This window comes from Myotis myotis, unplaced genomic scaffold (genome assembly GCF_014108235.1).
Source record: "Myotis myotis isolate mMyoMyo1 unplaced genomic scaffold, mMyoMyo1.p scaffold_m19_p_18, whole genome shotgun sequence".
NCBI classification, from domain to species: Eukaryota; Metazoa; Chordata; class Mammalia; order Chiroptera; family Vespertilionidae; genus Myotis; species Myotis myotis.
This window is the reverse complement of record NW_023416322.1, coordinates 8,304,018-8,317,147: the sequence shown is the minus strand read 5'-3', so window position 1 is coordinate 8,317,147 and position 13,130 is coordinate 8,304,018. Positions and strand designations below refer to the sequence as shown.

The window sequence follows — 13,130 nt, the reverse complement described above, 5'->3', positions numbered from 1 at the left end:
CCTCCTTTTCCCTCCCAACTCACAGGCAAATCAGCGCACATCGTAGACAGAGCTGCCTTGGGCCGAGAGGGTTTCCTGACTCAGGGCAGCTCTGGGCCAGAGCCACTTACAAAGGTCAAAGCGGGCAGCGCCAGCTCCTGACGGAGCCAGGAGACCGTGGCCCTGGCTTTCTCCCTGCTCTGGCTCAGCGCTAAGTGACAGACACCCAAGACTCCCTTGATTCCGGACCTGCTCGTTATCCCTAGAAGCCAGCCGAGAGCAAAAGGACCTATTCTCATTTCTTCCCAACCAGGAGCTCTAAATTCCGAGACCCGGAGACACAGACTGAGGGGGCCGGCTGGGCTGGAGAGAGAGGGCCGGTGTGGGATGTTGGAGACCAGAGCAAAGGCTGAAGGAGAGAAAGGGAGAGGCTCAGGTTAACGGGACCAGTCACAGAGTGAATGTGGCCTTGGCAATGACATGCACGGCCTTACACTCTCCCTCTGCCAGAACACCTTCAGCATCTCACTGTCCCAGACACCTTCATGCCTTGGACGGAGCTCCCCTGCCCACTCACACCCGGGCGTGGGAGCCGTGGGCCTTGCCTCCCTCCTCTTACATATCAGCTCGTTCACTATAATCGCTGGGAATCGTCTTGCAGACCTTGTACACAATTCCAGCAGCGTGAGGAAATGATGCACAATCTAACTCATGCCACTTCGGAGCCGTTGAAAGCCAAAGCAGAGGGCTCACCTGGAAGGGGGGGTGGGGACAGAAGGCCAAGAAATAGGACAGAGTCGACCATCCTACCTCCCTCCTGATGGAGTCGTGGTCCAGCTCATGCAGCCTCTTCTCAGGCTCCCTCCACAGGGACGAGTGGGGATGGGAAGCTAGGCATTCCTGAGACCCCGGGCCATGCAGTAGACAGATGTAGGCCTGAGCCAAACCCCTTGGATGCTGGCCTCTGAGCAAACACAGCAGCCCTGCCAGACGTGGAATCGAAATAGTCCCTGGTCTCCCAGCTCCTTGCCACGCCCACCCGCCACCTCCCCAGCCCTCCGTGGCATACACAGGGCTTTATTATCTCAAGCCCACCGCGTCCTCTGAGAGCGCCATGAATGGAACGCCACACAATACCCTTGTTTATTAATAACCACCCCACTCGGGCTCGCTCACTCACTCACCGCTGGGTCCCCCTCGTGCATAATGGAGGAGTTGTATGGCCCATGACACAAGCCAGGCTGTGCTGCCCAGGCTCCAAGGGAATAGATGGAGAGAGGTACCAGGCCGGGCCAGGCTCCTCGAGGCAGGGGGTGGAATGGGGCGCAGATCCCCCAGTTAAGGTTCAGAGACGTCATGTTTTGTCGGGGAGGAGCGAGGCATGGGTGGTACCAGCCCTCCCCCATATGCACGCCGTACACAAACCCAAGCCAGCGATGGCAGCGGGCCGGGTAACATTTACCCGACACCCACCCTGCCCGTCCAAGGCCGTGTGCTGGCCCCGAACAGACAACAGCTCCCCACAAGTTCAAATTCAGCCCACTGGCCACCTCTTCTCTAGGGCCTTGGGACTCTTCCCCTCGACGGCCTTCACATGTTTGATGGCCCTCACCCCGCCAACACTCCAAGTCTTCTTCAGGATAAATAACTCCATCCCCTGAGCTGCCCCTTATGAAACTGCTTCCATTCACTGCATGTCCCGTCTCCCCTATGAGAGTCAGACTCCCTCTCAGTCCTCCTGCCCTCTGCTGAGCGTGTGCTTCTGAAGTCGGAAATACGTTGAAAAGTCTGCACAATGTTGATGCCCATTGTTCCCTAAATTCCATTTCTGGGAGTAGATATTAAGTAGGCAATCAAGGATAATTATAATACTGAAGTCACACAAATGTTCATCAGAATATTGTTTATGACGGCAAAAAATCAGAAACAACCTAAGCAGCCACCACTCAGGGAAATGATAAATAAGCTATGGCATGTCTGTGGTCTGGCAGCCAGGAGAGTGTGGAAAGAAGGGTGCTACAGCCAGACGAACTGGGCTCTGTCATGTGTTGCTGTGTTACCTTGGGCAAGTTACTCAGCCTCTCTGGGCCTCCTGCTCCTTGTTTGTATAATTGGGATAATAACAAGAATGTCAACCTCCATTTACAAAGAGTCAGTGCCCGACACATATGGTAAATGCTAAGAAAAAAATCTTTGTTTCTTGCCCTAACTGGTTTGGCTCAGTGGATAAAGTGCCGGCCTGCGGACTGAAGGGTCCCAGGTTCCATTCCGGTCAAGGGCATGTACCTTGGTTGAGGGCACATCCCCAGTGGGGAGTGTGCAGGAGGCAGCTGATCGATGTTTCTCTCTCATCGATGTTTCTGACTCTCTATCCCTCTCCCTTCCTCTCTGTAAAAAATTAATAAAATATATTTTTTAAAAAATCTTCATTTCTTACTGCTGTCATCAGCAATGAAATATTCATCGTTATTAAAATGATGAAATAATACATAAAAATATTAGCAATATGAAAAATTATTAAGTAAAAAAAAGATTACAAAAATAGGACAACAATGGCTACCCAGGGATGTGAAATTATGGGTAATTTGCATTCTTTCCCTTGGGCTTATTTTCATTTTCTAAATTTTCTGCAAAGAACATAAATTACTTGTGCTGATAAGAAAAAGTATTTGTAATGTATGGTGCCCAGAGCAGAACATAACTCCCAGCACCGAGCACAGGGGGCCCTGGCCCTGGATCGGCCCTCCCCCGGGGAAGCACACCTTGTGCACCTTTTTAAGCCTCACATCACATTGCTGCCTCCTGCTGAGCTTCAAGTCAGCCACCCAGCCACCTGGCCCTGGCCCCCTTCAGCCCCTCACCTGGCCCTCGCCGGCCCTTCCCAGGGACTCTCCCGCCATTTCTCTGGCCTCTAATGAGCACAGGGCTAGTGTAGCTTGTGAGAGCGTGGGAAGGAGAAAGGCACAACCCGGTTGGAAGGTGCCGGCCCAAAGGCTCACAGCTGAAACGGAGGGGCGCATGGCAGGCCGAGGGCAGAGGCAGCGCCTTTTCCATACGACAGGGCAGAGAGGGGTTGATGGAGAGACCGAATTTACCCCGCGTTGAAGAGGATTACAAGAAAGTAAGATTCTGAGAAAATCAGGCAAGTATCCATAGTGGGGTGTGCCCAGGGGGTAGCTGCCCCCACACCCCTGCCCCCAGCATCCATTGCTTCGGGATGGTTCCCTGGCTCTTCTCAAGGAGCAGCCATGCTGGCCACCCCCTTAGAGCCACCTGCAGGTAACAGCCCCTTTCTCAACCCACGGAGACTGCCCAGTGGCTCTCAGGGGTGGGGGCGGAAGAATGCAGTGGGCAGAGCACTGCCGGGGCTTTGGGTGGCCGGAAAGTGGGTCACATTTGCAGAGGGCAGCCCACAGCAGCACAGAAGGGCTGGAGCAACAGCTGCATGCCTGGGGGAGCTGCATGCTGTCCTCGCAGGCAGCCAAGTGGCGCTCCTCACTCCACCCCCTTGGGGTCACTCCCCTGCCACCCCTCCTAAGAGGACTGGTATGCCACGCCCAGCCCACCCACTCTTCCACACCAGGACAGATCGGCAATAATGACCTGGGGGACCGTGGGCTCTGCCATGTGGCCAGGGACTACCCACAGGAATTGAGGGCTCAGGGTGGGGCTGGGCGAGCCTGAGGCCCTCAAGCTGTGTTTGTGAACGGCTGTGGCGAAGGGTCCAGTCTTGTCTCTGTGTGCATAATCCTCACTTCCTAGAATGGAAAGCAAATTCTAGTACAACAGGAAACTTGCTGCAGTGAAGGGTTCTGCCTGAGGTGTTTAAACAGAAGCTGGTGGACCCTGTCAGGAGCTGCTGAAATCCAGCACTGAGCGGGAGGCGGGCCCCTTTGAGGCCCACCCAGCACTGAGACCCCGGGTCACCCAGGCTGCGAACAACCGTCCAGAAGCAAGTCGCTCAGAAGTGAGTCTGGGAGGAGAATGTGAGGGCCCCTGAGCAGCCTGGCCTGAGACTGGGTGAGACTCTGAAGAGCCAAAGCGTTCTTGAAAAAGAACCAACCAGAGCCTCATATTTCCCCATTTCAAAGCCTGCCGTAAACTAGAGTAGCCCAATGGGTGTGCTGCCGGCATAAGAACGGGTGAGATCAGTGGAATAAATTGAGAAGCCAGAAATTAACTCACATCTCTATGGCCCACTGATTTTTGACAAGAGTGCAGAGTCCACTCAATGAGGTAAGAATAGTTTCTTCAGAAACGACGCTGGGATAGCTGGATTTACACATGCAAAAGAGTGAAGTTGGTTCCTACCTCACACCCCATACAGCAATGAACTCAAAATGGATCAATCAACAACCTAAATATAAGAGGCTCAACCATAAGACTTTTAGAAGAAAACTACAGGTAAATCTTCATGGCCTTGTGTTTGGTAATAGATGCTTAGATGTGACAGCAAAATCACAAGCAACAAAAGAAAAAAACAGATAAATTGGACTTCATTAAAATGTAAAATTTCTGTGTATCAAAGGGCATTATCAATTAAGGGAAAAGACAGCCTGTAGAATGGGGAAAAATCTTTGCAAATCACACATCTGGGCAGGGTTCACTACACAGAATATAAAAAGAACTCCTAAAACTCAACAACAAAAAAAGATAAGCAGCCCAATTTAAAATGGGCAAAGGATTTGACAGACATTTCTCCAAAAAAGACATACAAATGACTAACAGCAAAGGAAAGGATGCTCAATATCACTCGTCATTAGGAAAATGCAAATTAAACCACAATGAGATGTCACTTCATACCTACTAGGATAGTTATAATCAGTAAAATGGAGAATAACAGCACTGGAGAGGATGTTGACCCATTGGCACGATCCTACATTGGGGGTGTAAAAGGGTAAAGCCACTGTGGAAAACAATTTGTAGTTCCTCAAAAGTCAAACATAGAATTTCCATATGATCCAGCAATTCCTACACCAAATATCTGAATTCAGGGATTTGGATCCTTATACACCAGTGTGCACCAAAGCATTTTCCACGGTAGCCACAGGCAGAAACAACCCAGGTGTCCACCACTGGATGAATGGGAAAAAAAAAATGTGGCCCATCCATGCAATGGAATATTATTCAGCCATAAAAAGGAAGGCGTTCTGATACTTGCTACATTAATGAACCTCGAAAACATTATGCTAATCGAAATAATTCAGAAACAAAGGGACAAATACTGTATGATTCCACCTAGTAGGAACGATCTAGAATAGAATTCATAGACAAAGTAGAACAGAGTTTATCAGAAGTTAGAGGAAACAGGGAATGAGGAGTTACCGCTTAATGTCACAGTTGAGATGTGGGATGATTAAAAGGTTTGGAGATACAATAGTGACGGTTGCACAACATTATGAATATACTAAATGCCACTGAACGCTATACATGAAATTGTTAAAATGGCATTTTTATGATATATATATGTGTGTATATATATATATATATATATATTCATTGCAACATAAAAATGTTTAAATTACTGCAGCATCCTTCTCTGCTTTGCTGTCAAACCCACCAATATCTGACCCCAAATAAATGATTGCTGGGACAAAGGAGACAAAGACATGAAGCCGTTTTCACGGGCGGCATTTCCCTGAGGAGGACGCTCTTCAAACCTTGGAGCCAGTTACTGGGTGATGGGGTGGCGAGGAATCTATTCTTGGCTCTGAGATTCTGCTGACCTTGTCATCCACTCCCCGGGCCTGCTTGTGAAATGGGGACAGTGCCACCAGCCTTCAACCTGTTTCCGAAACCTCGTAAGAAACCGACTGCACTTCTCTGACCCTTCGCTGCTGACTTCAGCTTTTTGAACGAGGAGGAAAAACACCACCACCCAGTAGGTCAAAGAGACCCAGCTCATTGGTCTGGTGGCTTTGCCCAAAACTTCTGTGCCAGACTTCCAACGCTGGCTAAAGACAACCTTGGGAGGACAGCCCTGGCTTGTCCAGGCTGTAGCAAGAGAGATGCTATTTTTAAATGTTTAAACCAACTCACCCAGGTACCAGTTCACCTGTACTTCTCACCAGCCTCCCTTTTCCTCACACTGCCCCCCCTCCCAAAATGGGGAACATTCCAAATGCAAAGTCTGGACATGGTCCCTTCCCCAGCCAGCCTCGTGGCTGGGTAACTAGCGGCCCCACTAACCCTTAAGGAATTGGGGAGCTTGCTCTAAGCTTTGGGCTCCTCCCTATCCCCTCTCCTACTCAACAGTTGGGCAATACTATTGTGTGTTAACCATGCCAACACATTCCCAGGTTGTAGTTTGAACTTCATTTCCCTAAAACTCCTAAAATGCATATCTTTCTTCGGTTTCCTGGAGGTGTACATAATTCAATAAGCATTCACATCGCCTTCTTATGGTAGGCGTTACAGCCTTCCCACGGATCTTTTAAATGAACACACCAGAATTTATACATTGAAATGAGTGCTGTCTCTTCAAAGAAATCCCCTCGGGGGGCTGAGTGCATACTCCAGCAAGGCAGGGCCCGTGCTCAGACATTCCTGAAGCTCCCCTTTGGAACTGCTTTCAAAGCCTAGAGAGTATTCTTTTGATGGGGCCGAGGTGGCACACGTCTCTTTTCTTTTCTTAAACTGAAAGATAGAGCCAAGAACAGGAAAGATGGCGAGTGATGTAGTTGGGGGTACAGTTTAGTGTCAAAACCAAAGAATGATCATTAAGGAAAGATCTCCGAAGACTATTCCTAGGGAGGGTGAACCAAGGCTCTGAGCCAACTCCATCTCAGCCCCCAAATGGTGCAGCTCTGGGTGAGGAAGATCGGGTACCACCATTAAAAACAATGAGAAATCATTCCTTTGTCACCTAGATTCCTTTGTTGTGTGCACCCACACCGTGTCCTGACCAGGGGCTAAGGACCAGAAACTTTCCAAAAGTGGCTGCCAAAGGTGAGAGCCTGGAGTGGGCTGCTCGCTCGCTCAAAAGAAGACAGACATTGTAAAGAAGTGGGCAGAGCCCTACCCGGTTTGGCTCAGTGGATAGAGCGTCAGCCTGAGGACTGAAGGGTCCGGGGTTCAATTCTGGCCAAGGGCACATGCCTGGGTTTCAGGCTCGATCCCCAGTAGGGGGCGTGCAGGAGGCAGCCCATCAATGATGAGAGACAATGATGAGGAATGATGAGAGGAATGATGATGATTCTCTCTCATCACTGATGTTTCCATCTCTCTCTCTCCCTTCCTATCTGAAATCAATAAAGAAATATATATATTTTTTAAAAATATATTTTATTGATTTTTTACAGAGAGGATGGGAGAGGTATAGAGAGTTAGAAACATCGATGAGAGAGAAAGATCGATCAGCTGCCTCCTGCACCCCCCACACTGGGGATGTGCCTGCAACCAAGGTACATGCCCTTGACTGGAATCAAACCTAGGACCCTTCAGTCCTCAGGCCAACACTCTATCCACTGAGCCAAACGGGTCAGGGAAGAAATATATTTTTTTAGAAAAGAAGAAGTGGGCAGAGTCTGGTGGTTCCTCCATAAGTTAAACATTGAATTACCCTGTGACCCAGAAATTCCACTCCTAAGTATACACCCAAAAGAACTGAAAACAGGTGCTAAACAAAAACCTGTACACAAATGTTCACAACAGCACTATTCACAAGAAACAACTCAAACACCCGTTAATAGATGAATGGCTAAAGGAAATGTGGAATGCAGACGTGGAATATTATATAGGCACAAAAAGGAATAAAGTGTGACACCGGCTATAGTATGGACAGACCTTGAAAGCATTATGGTAACTGAACAAAGCCGGACACAAAAGGCCACATGCTGCATGATTCCATTTGGTGCATGAAGTACGCAGCTAGGCCAGGCGGCAGAGACAGGAACAGAGTGGTGGTTGCTAGGGGCTGGGGGAGGGGGAGCGGGGAGCGACTGCTCAGTTAGTAGGGGGCTACCTTGTGTGATGATGAAAACATTCTGGAACTAGATAGTGATGATCGTGTACAACATCGTGAATGTACTAAATGCCACTGAACTGCACACTTTAAAATGGTTAAAATGGAAAATTTGTCATTTGTGTATTTTACTACAGAAAAGGCGGGGGGGGGGCAGAATTCCCATGCAATGTCTGGCAGGAGCGTGGCAAGCGGAGGGCAGCGGTGCGGCCCTGGCTGGCAGCGCTCACCACGGGCAGGCGGCAGTGCTGGGACCCTCACAGGTTGACGTAAGGGAGGTGTGGGGACACTGGCCCGCACACCAGGGACAACCAGCCGTGTGCCTGGCCCTCCCCACAGCAAAACTATCAAACTCACAATAAATGCTTTTCAATGAGGACTCAATAGAGGCACTCGTGGAAAAGTACCCCCCGTGGGGAGAAGGGGGACACTGCCGGAGACAAACCCAGGGGAGGACGTTGCTAATACAGCTGGGTTTCCTGTCGACTCCAATCTCTGCCTGCAGCGTCGGGGCCATCTGATGAGGACATCACTGCTTTCTCTCCGAGCCATCAGGGCCCGAGCTGTGGGCTGAGGAGGGGGCAGGGCAGGAGCCATCCCTGCTCTAGAGACCGGACTCTTTCACCAGCAGCTGCTTGTCATGAGGGCAGCCCAGGCCACGCTCCTCTGCAGGACAGCCCCCGCCTTCCCGCTCATCCCCGTGGGGCTCACAGCTGCTCCCGGGCCCGTCTGCACGCCCAGCTCCAGCTCCAGCTCCATCAGGAAACTCACACCAGCCAGGCAGCTGAGGCTGGCCGCCAACCCCCAAGGCCCTGGGCAGCCTCCAGCTTAGGGGTGTGTTGTCTTAATCTTTGTGCATGAGGGTTTACAAATTCAGAGAACAGGCCAGACCCTTAGCGGCAATTACAAGACTAATAACATTAAGTCTTAAATGGTTATGAGAGACCCAGATCCCTTATTCGTTGTGACAGCCAGTGAGCCAGGGGAGCAGTGAATTGTAATGTGTGTGAAAAAATAACTTTAAAAATTCGACGGTCTCAACGGGAGAGGCTCAGTGCAGCTGTCGGACTCAGGCCCGGCCTCTGGGAAAGACGGAGAGACCCACGTGGGAGCCTGCGTGGCGTGAGGGTGCTTCCGGGCCCTGTGCAGACCTCCCTTTCGTTCCCTGCGCTGCACAGCACAGATATTTACGGGGTCCCTCTGTGCGACCCATGGAGCATACAGCATGCTGGGGATCACAAGCGTTCTGCTAGCTGCACACTCCTGGCATTTTCCTGTCCAGCAAGGCCAGGAGGAAGGAATGAAGGACCACTGCTGTAGCCGATGATGGGCAGTGCCAGGGATGAGCAGTGCCAGGGCTGGGCAGGGCCGAGATGACTCACCGGGGGAATGAGGCAGGGGACGGCCTCTCCCAGGACAAAGGCACCTAATCATGAGTGTGGTCAGAAGACAATGCATCCGACTTGTGAGAAGATGTCGCGAGACGGGCTGTGAGAAACAGCAGCACCTGAGCCCTGGCACCTAGGCCGGAGGCCTGGCAGCTGGAAAGCCAGTGAGATGACCCCAGAGGGTCTTTCCATAAAAAATACAAGTCAGGCTATGACCCTGGTCATCTTCCTGGGGTCACGCAGGGGTGGGGAAGGGGCTGTTACAGCTGTTGTGAGCCCCACACTGAGAGCAGGCAGGCAGGTTCCACTCCACAAAAAAGGCTCCCCAGACACACAAGAAAAATGAGGGGGCAAGGGAGGGAGGGAGAGAGGAGTGAGTGAGGAGCAGCAGCTCTGAGAGGCGACTGTCAGGCCAACCACTCAGAGCTGGCCTGTTGCCATGACGACGCCCTCCTGCATGGTATCCAGGAATAAATTATTGATCATGGACACTGCTTCCCGCCTCCCCAAAACCCCCAGTGCCCTCTTTGTTGCCATCATCACTCTCCCTTCCCCCACATATTTCCTATTTGCCTGAGAGTCACTCTGAAACCAAACAGGAGCCCAGAAGAATCCCAATGCCCCTCCCCCCACCCCCTCCCAGTGTCTCTGCCTCCCTCGCTGTTGGGCATCCTTGCTGCTCTGTCCACCTGCTAGGGCAGTGGTTCTCAACCTTCTGGCCCTTTAAATACAGTTCCTCATGTTCTGACCCAACCATAAAATTATTTTCGTTGCTACTTCATAACTGTAATGTTGCTACTGTTATGAATCGTAATGTAAATAACCTGATACGCAGGATGATCTTAGGCAACCCCTGTGAAAGGGTTGTTTGACCGCCAAAGGGGTCCCAACCCACAGGTTGAGAACCGCTGTGCTAGGGGCTGAACTGAGTCCTGCACAGCTCACATAATGAAGTCCTAACCCCCAGTACCTCAGAATAGCACTGGATGTGGACTGAATTTTGGCCCTTTAAAGAGGTTATTAAGGTAAAATGAGGGCCTTGGGGTGGGCCGAAATCCAATATGCCTGGCGTCCTTATAAAGAGAGATACAGACACGTACAGGGGGAAATCCATGAAGGAATGAGTCTTGTACATCTATCTGCAACACGGACTAGCGAAGCCCGGGTGAAAGAGGCCAGACACAAAAGGCCACCTGCCATCTGGTTTCTTTCATGTAAAATGTCCAGAGCAGGTAAATCCACACAGAGGGAAAGCAGATTAGTAGTTGCCAGGGAACGGGCCCAGTCTCCACATCCTCCCTAGTGCTTGTCATCTGACTGGAAGATCACCGCTCACAGTTTTACACGCTGCACCCAGTACAGCCAGGGCTGCCTCAATTCCAAATCGGTCCCTGAGCCCACCCACCTGGGGCCAGGCGCCTCCGCTGCCTCCAGCGCTGGTCCCTCCATGTCTCCGCTGGCTGGTTCCGCCTTCCTCAGCTTTGGTTCCCTTAGGCTGGGGACTGGACCTTGAGAAGCTGGCTGACTGTGTGGTCACCCTGAGCGGAGGCACCAGGGCTGCTACAGTTTCCTGCACGGCCAGTCCCTGCCTTCCCAGCCCCAGGTCTGCCGGCTGGTTTCGGGGCTGTGCTGTCCTGCCTCTCGCGTGCCCTCTGTCTCCCAGCTCCACCCCCTGGGGCCCCATTATGTGGGATCTCAAAGTTCTTGGCTTCACTACTAAATTGATGTCTTCAGTCTGTTTGGGCACCCCAAAACCACAGCGGGCTTTCAGGGGCCCGACGCAGGTGGTTGATTAGTTTCCTAGAGCTGCCATAACAAATACCATGGGCTGGGGACCTAAACAACAGAAGCTTACTTCTCCACAGCTCTGGAGGCTGGAAGGCCAGGGTCAAGGAGCTGTCTGGATTGGTTTCTTCTGCGGCCTCTCTCCTTGGCTTGTGGAGGGTCATCTCCCTGTGTCTAAAGCGCATCTCACAGGAAAAGACGTCCAAGCTCACTGGCAATTGGGGAAATGCAAATCAAAACTACAATGAGATACCACCTCACACCTGTTAGAGTGGCCACATCAAGAAGACAAGCACTAACCAGTGCTGGAGAGGCTGTGGAGAAAACGGAACCCTCATTCACTGCTGGTGGGAATGTAGACTGGTACAACCACTACCGAAAGCAGTCTGGCGATTCCTCAAAAAATTAAGAATAGAGCTACCACAGGATCCAGTAGTTCCTCTCCTGGGTGTATACCCGAAAAACTCAAAATCATATATTCGCAGATATATGCACCCCTGTGTTCATGCAGCATTGTTCACAGTGGCCAAGACATGGAAAAACCGAAGAGTCCTGCGATAGAGGACTGGATGAGGAAGATGTGGTCCATATACACGATGGAATGCTGCTCAGCCAGAAGAAAGGATGAAATAGCGCCATGTGCAACAACATGCATGGACCTTGAGAACATTAAGCTAAGTGAAATAAGTCAGACAGAAAAAGCTAAGAACCATATGATTTCACTCATATGTGGGATATAAAACTGAAATTTATGAACACAAACAGCAGTGTGGTGGTTGCCAGAAGGAAGGGGGTGGGGAGAGAAGGGGGCCTAATATAAGGTGACAGAAGATTTGACTTTGGGTGGGGGCACAGGGTACAACATACAGATCTTGCAACATAGAGACCCACACCTGAAACCTATACCAATGTCACCCAATCAATTTAATAAATTTTTTTTGAAAATAAAGCACATCTGGATTCCTGCTACTGAGGTAGGTGTGTGAACGGGCCGGGCCCACCACCCTCCAGGAGGCAGCTCCCTGCGGGGGGCGGGTCTGGAAGCATGGCTGTGAGCCCCGTAAGCCAGGTAGGGTTCAGTGAAAACTGCTTCTCACCAGGGACTCCCCAGGGGACCAAGCGGCTCCTGCCGGACCAGGGTTGGGAGGGGACCTGGGAAGCAAAGATTAGGGCTTCCGGCTAAATACATCCTCTCCTGACGATCCCACCAAGAGAGAGGAACAGAAATGCCAGGTGAGGCAGACCTGTGCTAAGCTGGGACTGTGATTCCTTGAGGTTCCTTGATGCCTCAGGCAGGGCAGCCAGCCTGGAAGAACTCCAAGGGAGTCCACTCCCACTGGACGGCAAAGTAAAGGAACTACTTGTCCTGGGAAGGCAGCAACCAAAGGGTTAATCCCAGAGTGGCACACCCACCCTATCCAAGGATCCCCTCCTCCTCCAAGCACAGCATCTGCTGGGGATCAATAGCCTATAGCTCCCTCGCTCAGGTAATTAGGTCAGCTTAGACAGGATTTCACAGGTCAGAAGGGTTGGGGAGGCAGCCCAATCCAGCTCTCTCTCAACCCAAGCTCCCAGGTGCTCAGCCAATGCCTTCCCCGCGACAGGCACTCACCTACTGGGTGAAGTGTTGGCCATAAAATGAAGGGGCCTGGGGTGGGGAAAATGGAAGTAGGTGAAGTTACCTGTACAAAACCTCCACTCATATACCCCCTGGATGAGCCCACTGCCCAGGAACAAACAGAAAGGCTGGGGCTGGAAATGGGGAATGGCAATCTAAGGTGGTCAGTGAAAAATGTAATTGCAAGAGTCTGCTCATGGCTAAGTGTGGGCGAGAGCCACTCAGGAAGGCAGAGCCCCTCAGAAGGTGGGGCAGATGCCAACCCACTGTCCTGCAGCGTCTCTCTGCTGCCCCTTCCCTCCTGAGGGTGGGTTCCCCAGCCAACATCCATCCAAGAGCCTGTCTAGATGACCCAGTAGCTGGCGGATGTATCCTGAGAAGCCGCTGAGAAACTATT

General features: G+C 51.3%; 1 protein-coding gene across 18 annotated transcripts in view; it reads right to left on the bottom strand.

Moving 5' to 3' along the window:
- Nucleotides 1-13,130, bottom strand: part of NFASC (neurofascin) — a 181,257-nt gene that overhangs the window by 146,568 nt on the left and 21,559 nt on the right. Inside the window, exon 1 of one of the 18 annotated variants that reach the window (XM_036344414.1) lies at nt 790-963. The exons of the other annotated variants lie outside the window; for them this stretch is intronic. The gene's annotated coding sequence lies outside the window, so the exon portion shown is untranslated. Of the gene's footprint in view, nt 1-789; nt 964-13,130 lie in introns of those variants that run through there. 18 annotated transcript variants of the gene reach the window in all.